Source organism: Galeopterus variegatus, unplaced genomic scaffold (genome assembly GCF_000696425.1).
Source record: "Galeopterus variegatus unplaced genomic scaffold, G_variegatus-3.0.2 Scaffold6545, whole genome shotgun sequence".
NCBI classification, from domain to species: domain Eukaryota; kingdom Metazoa; phylum Chordata; class Mammalia; order Dermoptera; family Cynocephalidae; genus Galeopterus; species Galeopterus variegatus.
In genome coordinates, this window is record NW_007732656.1 from 22,512 (window position 1) to 31,508 (window position 8,997).

Genomic DNA, 8,997 nt, shown 5'->3' on the forward strand with positions numbered 1-8,997 from the left:
GTTCTAAGCCTGTCAGATTCCCTGTTTGGGAGAAAGGAACAATGTTTCCTACAAATTGGTAAGTTTTACACAAGGGAGAAATCTACACATATTAGGGCATGGAATTAGTTTCATTTTGTTCCATGGAGATTCTTCTCCCATGGTAAAGAAACACAATAAGGAGTGAATCTTAATAGGTCTCTACCAGAAGTGGTAAACTTTTTCTCTCCTGTACTCATAAAGCCAGACAGTTTTTCAGCAGACTGTGGAAGCAGAAAGTAGAACAGGCTTCCTGGAGCCATAGACCACTATGTTGTATCTAGCTAAAGCAAAGATCAACTTAACCAATTATCTAAAGTCACTGTTAACTGTACGAAAGGATAAAGTTCGCCACTATATTTATTTAAAGGAAGTTGTCTAAAAGTAAGAATTCCATTAACCTTGGGTGAGAAAAATCAAAAATCATTCTCACTAATGAGTTGTCCATACAAGGCCAAGTGATGAGAATGCACCCGCTACACTTGATGTGAAGACACTATGCATAAAGCCTTACTTGGCAAGTCTGAACTTCTATTAACTAAGGGCAGAGTGAGGGAGAGCTAAGAGCTGCTTCTGTTAACATTTTAGTATCCAGATAGCGTAGTAGAAAGTGTTCCCAGGAATGACGTGTACTCCATTAATCACATTGAATATAAAGCAGATGCATTAATTGCTTGTCTTTTCCTTTTTGTTTGAGAAGCTTATCTCCCTTTTAGCCATCCCAATGTACTTTGAAATGATTCCATGTTGGTTCAGTGCAGGAAGCAACAGTAAGAAAGTCCCTATCAGGTAGGTGAAAAGCAGGTGTGGATTTGCTGTCCCACCCAAGCGACTGCAGCAAGAGAAGTGATCACGGTCATAAAGTACATTTTAGGCTTTTTCTTCCTTTAGTGTTAAGTGGCGTTTCCACCACCCAGAGTTCTGTGTCCAGTTTTTACTAGACTGCTGCAAATTTCATGTTTTTCAGGGGCCCATTTATTAGAGCCAAAAATTCTAGGTGCTAGAATGGAAACAAGATAGCCAAGCACAAAAACATAACAAAACAGGAAACACCAGTCAAAACAGATGGACCTATATAGTAGATAATCAGAAACACGGAGGAAACCACACCCACGACGCAGGTGGAAACCGGCCCTTCCCGAGGGGAGGACGACTTGGCCTGCATCAGCATCGCTTCTCCGCGTCTTTGCAGCGGCTCTTCCAGACCTGCAGTCTCTGCAGCCCGTGGGTTGGTGCTGTGATGATCTCCCTCCGCCATCGTCCCTGAGGTGCTGTCCTCCAACCCAACCTTCCCCTCGAGACTCGAAAGGTGACCCCAGTGCCTCTTTCTCTTTCTTGATCTACTTATTTCTCAGAATTCTCCTTCTCTGAGCTTCTCCTTGGGGCCTATAGAATGTATTTCTCTGGTGTCCTGGGAGAGCACTAAATAAACATAAAGCAATAATGAGGATGTTCTGACAGCCTGGGAGGTGGTTAGTGTGACGAAGAGGCACGGTGGGACGTGAGTGCCTGCTTCAGAACAATTGCAGATAGATCTACCATATGACACAGCGATACCACTGTTGGGAATATTCCCAGAGGAATGGAAGTCATCATGCCAAAGGGATACCTGTTCTCCAATGTTCACTGCAGCTCTATTTACAATAGCCAAGAGTTGGAACCAGCCCAAACGTCCATCATCAAATGAGTGGATACGGAAACTGTGGTATATCTACACAATGGAATACTGCTCTGCTATAAAAATGAATGAAATACTACCACTTGCAAAGACATGGATGAACATAGAGAAAATTATATTAAATGAAACAAGTCAGGCACAGAAAGAGAAATACCACATGTTCTCACTTATTTGTGGGAGCTAAAAATAAACAAACAAACAAGGGGGGAAGAAGAACAACAATCACAACAAGTCCTTGAACTTTTTCAGACAAGTGAACAGATATGATGTTGGGGGGAGGGGAGAGAGGAAGGGGGGAAGAGGAACGGGTAAAGGGTCACAAAATCAACTACAACGTATGTTGAGAAGTTAAAATAAAAAAAAATAATAATAAAGACGGCACAGGGATCTGTGGTACCGTAATCGTTGCTCCGCTGTTTCCATCACCCAACGAACTACAAGCTCTGTGGGACATGTTGTGCGTCCTGCTCTCCATGGAGCCCCATGCAGTGCCTGGTGTAGAGCTGGTGCTCCATATACGAGCATAGCCATTAAAGTAGGAAAGCAGGCAGGCAGGGAGGGAGAAACGCGTGTGGGGACACCCAAGCTTCTGAGTAGGACGCCAAGAAAATGTGGACAGAAACCGTAGGTCTGAGTAAGAACAGAGTTTGCCCTCCCTCTTTGGGAACAGCTCGGGTGGAAGCCCCGCTCCCAAACCTGCCAGGACGGGTTCGCCCGGGCTTTGGTGGGTGTCGGAGAGCGCATGAGCCTCTTCGGCCTCCCTGCGGGGCCTGCGCTGAGTCCCTCAGAGGCGTCGCCAGCCTGGGGGCTGCCGTGTGGCTGCAGCCTTAGTGGATGAGCGGTGTGGCGGCTGGGGCACAGACCACTGGTGATCCCCAGATGTACCCATAGGGCAGAAACACTGAAGGCCAGGCCTCTTCTCCCTGCGGGCTACCCTGGGTTCCTTCATAAGAGTGAGTCGTAGGAAACTGCTGTTCATGGAAGCCTCAGGCAAGGTGACAGCTCTGTCACGGTGGCCACAGAGCCCAAACCCATTGCAGGTAATGGGCGCGAGTCCTGAAGAGCAGCTTCGGCACTCCAGGGACCACTGGGCTGGCCTGGGGAGAAGTCACAGCAGCCAGCATAGAGATTAGTTTAGAATAACATCACCCGACCGTCTTTGTAGGACCCTTTCACATTCGACCACCCTCTGAGGGAGGCAAGGCAGGGACTACCATTCCCATTCTACAGATGAGGAAATAAAGTCTCAGTAAGGCTGAATAACTTTCCCAAGGTCACACAACCAATAACGTGCCAGGGTTTGTACTCCAGGGCTTCCGGCTCCTTGTCAATCATATCAGCAGGCATCGCAACTGCATTGCTTGAACTAGCCAGCAGAGGGCAGCCTTCACAAAGAGGCTGATTACTGCCTTACAGAGATATCAAAGCTAACATTACCAGCATTGGGACCAACGGGGACTAACAGGCGACAGGGCTCCCCGATAAGATACACTAAGAAGGATACAACATCACCTCCCTGATTTTCCTGTCAAACAAGGCTTACCTAAGTCGAATTCTTAAACACCAGAAAAACTCAAATTCAGGGATGGTCTCCTAAACAACTGGCTAGTACCCTTCAAAAATGTCAGGGTCCAAAAATTTAAAGAAAGGCTGAGGACTGTAAAAGGAGGCTAAAGAGACGTGACAACAAAATGCAGTAAATGACTGATCTTTGATTGGATCCTGGGCTAAAAAAAAAGCAATAGATGTAGAGGACATTATTGGGACGATTGATGTCATTTGAACTGTGGCTTAGATAATAGTTTGTATCAGTGTTAAATTTCCTAAAGCTGACAATTGTACTGTGTTTACATAAGAGAATGTCCTTGATCTCAGAAATACTTAGTGATACAGGAGCACAATGTCTCCAGCTCGCTTTTAAATGGTTAAGAAAAAACACAGAGAGAATGATAAGGCTAGAAAAGAAATGGAGCAAAATGTAAGTGATAGACAAATCTGGGTAAAGGGTACATGGGAGTTCCTTACACTACACTTACAAATTTTTTTTGAAATTATACCCAAATAAAAAGTTTTTTAGAAAAGGCTGTTCCGGTTCCCAGGGCTTGGGCCTTGTGATAGCTGCACCTGATTCGATGCAGAGAGTGCTCTTGTTGGGGGTGGGGAACATGAAGCGGTGTATGGCTTCAGCCTACTTTGGAGTCCTGACCTTTGCCCTGGACTGGCCAGAGTGGCTGCACCCAAAGCTTACCTGATAACAGAATTACCTGAGCTAGGTGATGGCCTTTGCTGCAACTATTTTGAGAGAATGCACATAATTCATGCCTGTACATGGAGGAGGAACGATGGACCTGGCTGAATGCAACAGGAAGCTGTAGGGGCTGGGGACACAGGGAGCATTCCAGGGCCTATGATATATAGAAAAGGAGTGTGATTTAGGGTGGGTGCAACCACCTCCTACGGCTTTGCTGGGGGGCAAACCTACCAGACAGAAGGTAAGACTGCTAGAATCTGAATGAGCAGGGGAAATACGAACAGTAAAAAGACTGCTATGGGGAGCAGCCATGAAAAAGGACAGAGTATAAAAAGCCCATGGGAACAGTGCAAAGTAGACCAACATGCATTAGAATCACCTGGAAGGCTGTCTCTCCCTACTACCCACCCCAGCATTCTGATTCATTTAGTTCTAGACAAGAATTTACATTTCTAACAAACCACCAGGCACTTCCAGTCTGGACCACACTTTGAGTTGCAGTGTTGTAGCAGATGATTGTGTCTAGCTCACCCTGGAGGGGTCATAGCTGTAGGGAACACATGAGGGCCACAAGCAAGGTATCCTGAAGTCTAAGAATGACTGGGGTCGCTTCTGGCTGGGCAAACGGGATCAGGCCCAGACAGTGTCATGAATGAAATGCACTTAAATTGCCTTTCAGAGGAGATGGGATGGAGGATGCCTTCCTAGGTAAATAGAACCATGCATGAGCAAAGATCCAAAAAAAGTCCAGTCCAAGTTTATCTTTTTGGGTTGTCTGGGGAAATAATAGGCAGAAAGGCAGTTGGGGGACCTGAGTGACAGGTCAGGAGTTTGAACGTGTTTGGCAGCCAGTGCAGAGCCTCTGATGGAGACGTGACCAGAGTCAGGGCTTTCAAAAGAGTGACCTGGTAGAGATATGAAGGGTGGGCTGGGGAAAGGGGAGGCTGGAGACAAGGAAACCAGATAGGAGGTCCCAGTAATAAGCTCCTTGTGAGATAAGGGCCTGAGGAAAGGGGATGGCAGTGGGCATTGAGAAGAAGGGAGTTTAAGCATTACAGCTCAGTGAGGAGTTGAGTTACACAAAGAATCCATTTATTTGTTCTATTAGACTTGGCTGTGAATTCCACCAAAATTGATATGAAGCATTCAAGTCTGCAAAGATATTTTTAAATCAATCCACTAAGTATGTTTAGAGGACATTTATTACTGCAAATTTAGTGTGGGCTTTCATATGAATACCTTCAAAAGTCTCCCAGGCAGGAAGTGGACAGATGGAGACAATGATGTGTTGGTAAATGCTTAACAACATGCTGGGAGTTGAGGAGAGCCCTGATATGTAGGTTTGTCAATTTCCATACTGTGTAATTCTCCCATAATGGCCGATTTCAAGCTAAAAACATGATGTCAGCCAGCTTGCAAAATTTCAAAAAATATAACAACTGGCTCTTGGGAGCCAGTACAAGCTGGCTCTAGCACACTCCTGAATGGAGACCAAATGACAGGAAATGGCTGGAGCCACTGAGGCCAAGTAGTGGGTAAGTCACGTGTGTTTGGTGGCTCATGGATCCAGAGAGCCACCGAGATTGCATCTGGAAGAAGCCCACAGGCCTCACAGCTTTGAGCAGCAAGTGCTAAGCACCACTCAGTGCAGCTCTTTCCAAAGAATGGCAAATGGCAGATAGGTGGGATTTGTTCCAGGGCCCCACAGTCAAGGGAATCATTTCACATAATAGAGAAGCATAAAGGAAAGGAAAGGGTCTTCAACTAAAAGAAAGGAGACCTGGTGTTTGCAAGTATCTCTGTCTCTGTTACTTAGCAGCCATGTGTTTAACCATCCTGAGTCTCAGCCCCTTGCCTTTAAACATGAGGACAATACTAATAATATCCCCAGCATGATGCATAGCCCGCAAGGCATTCGACGCAAGTCGGAATTTCACTGCATCCTCCCCTTCTTTCTACCTGGCTACAGCATTCGTGCTCCCTTGCTCCCCTGCCCAGCTTTATGCTGGCCCAGGCCCTGTATCTGCCTAGCAGGACCTATCCTCCCATTTCTGAGGAATGTCCCATGCCTTCAGGGGTGGATCCTGGGAGCCATGTTTGCCAGTCAGCTGCAGAGAATGAGCCAAGGCGAAGAGGCTGCTTACACTCCTTTTTCGGCTTTCTTCACCATGCTTTGGTCCCTCACGAGCTGTACTTTCTGCCCTTGGATTTCAGTATTTTCCTGATAACTTCTTCCTTTGGCTTAAAATTGGGATCTGTTACCTGTAATCCAAAGAATCTGAGACACCCTAATTATCTTCCTTTTAAAATTGGGGTATAGACAAATGACACTAAAATGGTAATCAGATTTGGGTTTTAACCTTGGGCGAGTCACCGCACTTCTGTGGGTCTGGGTTTCTTATTTATAAAATGAACAGATGAACTAAATGAATTTCAGCTCTAATGTACTGCTGTAATCTATGTATCTTTATTCTAATACAGAGTATATGATAGTGAAATGCCCACTTGATTTCATTAGTCATAAATGAGTTGTTTTGAATGATCCAAGACCTTCATATTTGGAGAGTGCTGAATAAGTCCCTAGCCAGTCCTGTCTGGGCACAGGTGAGACCTCAGCTAGCCTGGTGGTTGTAGAAGGTCCTGGAACTTGTGGAGGATTGTGGGGGGCTGCTGACTGCTGGCATTGGCATGGAGAAGCCCGACGCTGCAGGGAGGTGAGATTTTCATAAATATTTTTGAAGCCATGGAGGAGTAGTAAGGTTCCTGACCATGACATCAGATTGGATTGACCTGCGCCAGTTGCCTATCTGAGGCTTTGAGAAGAGGATGGGCATGGGGAGGGGTGGACATTTCGAGTCAGGCATAACCACCTTGGCTATTCACCCTAGGAGATAGTTTCCCTGTGCCCCAGGAAAATGTAAGAGGCTAATCTTCAAAAATCGGTTTTTTGTTATAAGAGTAGAAAGCTAGTTGCTATGGAAGATGTACAAGGGTACTTTAAAAAGTTCATGGAAAAATGGAATTAAAAGATAATATGGGGCCGACCTGTGGCTCACTCGGGAGAGTGCGGTGCTGGGAGCGCAGTGGCACTTCCACCGCGGGTTCGGATCATATATAGGGATGGCCAGTGCGCTCACTGGCTGAGCGCGGTGCGGGCAACACCAAGCCAAGGGTCGCGATCCCCTTACCGGTCACAAAAAAGGACAAAAAAAAAAAAAGATAATATGCATCTTTTCATATACTTTTTGAAGACCTCTCCTATATATTTATAAATTATAAAGAAGAAAGTGAAACAATCTGTTACCCAAAGACCCAGAGATGACTTCTATCCCTCTAACTTCTCACATGCCATTATGTTCGACATAGTCTTATAAACTGCTTATCTCAGAAATTTTTGTGAATTCCTCATTAAAGATTTTAATTAGTGATGTGTGCAAATGGTTTAAGATCAAATAATACCAAAGGCGTTATAATGAAAAATAAGAGTCTCTTGTCCCGCCCCTCCACACTCACATAGTCCTGCTCCCCAGAGGCAAATTTTAAGCATTTCTGTTTTGAGTTTGTCTGGTGGTTACCTCCATATCTCTAAATAAGATGCAATGTATTAATTTGCTAACTTTAATGCTTTCTATTGACTGCCAACTGGATAGCAGAGTCAGCCCACTTCTATCCCATTCCTACCTCCTCCCCTTACTCTTCTAAATATGGTTAAATCACTATTCTCTTTCCCAGGTGTCCTCCTCAACTTCAAAGAGCACAATTAACCCCCCGTTTCCTGCTCCATAAGCTATAAAAAATATCTCTTTACTCCTCCCTTTGTAAGATAGAGACTTGGCCCCCCATCCTTCCTTCCTCCTCTTCCTCTCTTTCACCTCCCAAACTCTGTCAGCCCGCTCAGTGCTTTTAGATTTTGTTCTGAAATCATTGTTGAGTTGACTGTGTTTGTTTAAGGTTGAATCTAAGAGCTGAAGGCCAGAAAACAATGTCTATTTTATTTTCACTATGTAAATATAGTTCACAGCAGATCAAATTGGTGAACTAGGATTACATTTCTTTATGGGAACAATGTCCCTACTCAGTAGAGAGTATTTGTCATAAATTGTGTTATTTTCTTTTTTTTTTTTTTACTTTCTACCAGTTTCCTTTATCTTATTCTCATATCGTGTTTTCCATGCTTTCAATCATGCTATTTTTTCTATCAAGTCTACTTCTCTCCTTAGAAGTAGTCTTTTCCTTCCTTCCAAAGACAAAACAAAACTAACAACCTCTCCGTGCTCTCTGTGGTTCTCTATCTTCCTGCTCTTGTTTTCTCTGGGTCTGCAGCATGGTTGCCCTACTGCCATCTGCCTTCACTTCCTTCAATGCTTAGAGTCACTCTTTTCAAGCCCCCAATAGCTTCTTCTTTCTTAATTTACACTCTCATTTTACTGGAGTGTATACTCAGGTAACTGCTTAGGAAAGCTATACAGGAGGTAAAATTTAGAGTACTTTCATATCCGAAAATGCCTTTATTCTACTTTTCACTTGATTAATAAATTGGCTAGGTATAAAATTCCAGATCAAATACCATATTCCTCAAAATAGAATCTGTCCTTCCCTCTCTGGAATCTTTTAGTATCTACTCTTTATTCCTGGTGTTCTGAACGTTTTCAGTGTATCTAAGTGTCACTCTTTTTTCATTCGTTATGCTGGGCATTTATTGGGCCTGATCAATCAAATCTACATGGTCTTCTTCATTTTAGAAAATGATCTGCTATTTTTCTCTTAAAACTTCCTTTCTTTTATTTTAACTTTTTTCTCTTTTTGGAATTTCTATCATTTAGATCACAAATCTCTAGATTGCCTCCTTTGTGTCTTTTGTCTCTTCCACCATATTTTGCATTTCTTTAAAAATCGATAGTTGGGAGATTTCTTCAACTTCATCATCTTATTCTACCATTATTATTATTATTATTTTGGCAAACATTTTTAATTTCAAAGAGCTCTTTCGGGCCGGCCCGGTGGCGCACTGCTACAGTGCGCCACTTGGGAAGCGCAGCGGCGCTCCCGC

At 44.2% G+C, this 8,997-nt stretch overlaps 1 pseudogene; it reads right to left on the bottom strand.

Moving 5' to 3' along the window:
* Positions 1 to 684: 684 nt before the first annotated feature.
* Positions 685 to 1,276, bottom strand: LOC103606386 (annotated as a pseudogene).
* Between the last annotated feature and the right edge of the window lie 7,721 nt (positions 1,277 to 8,997).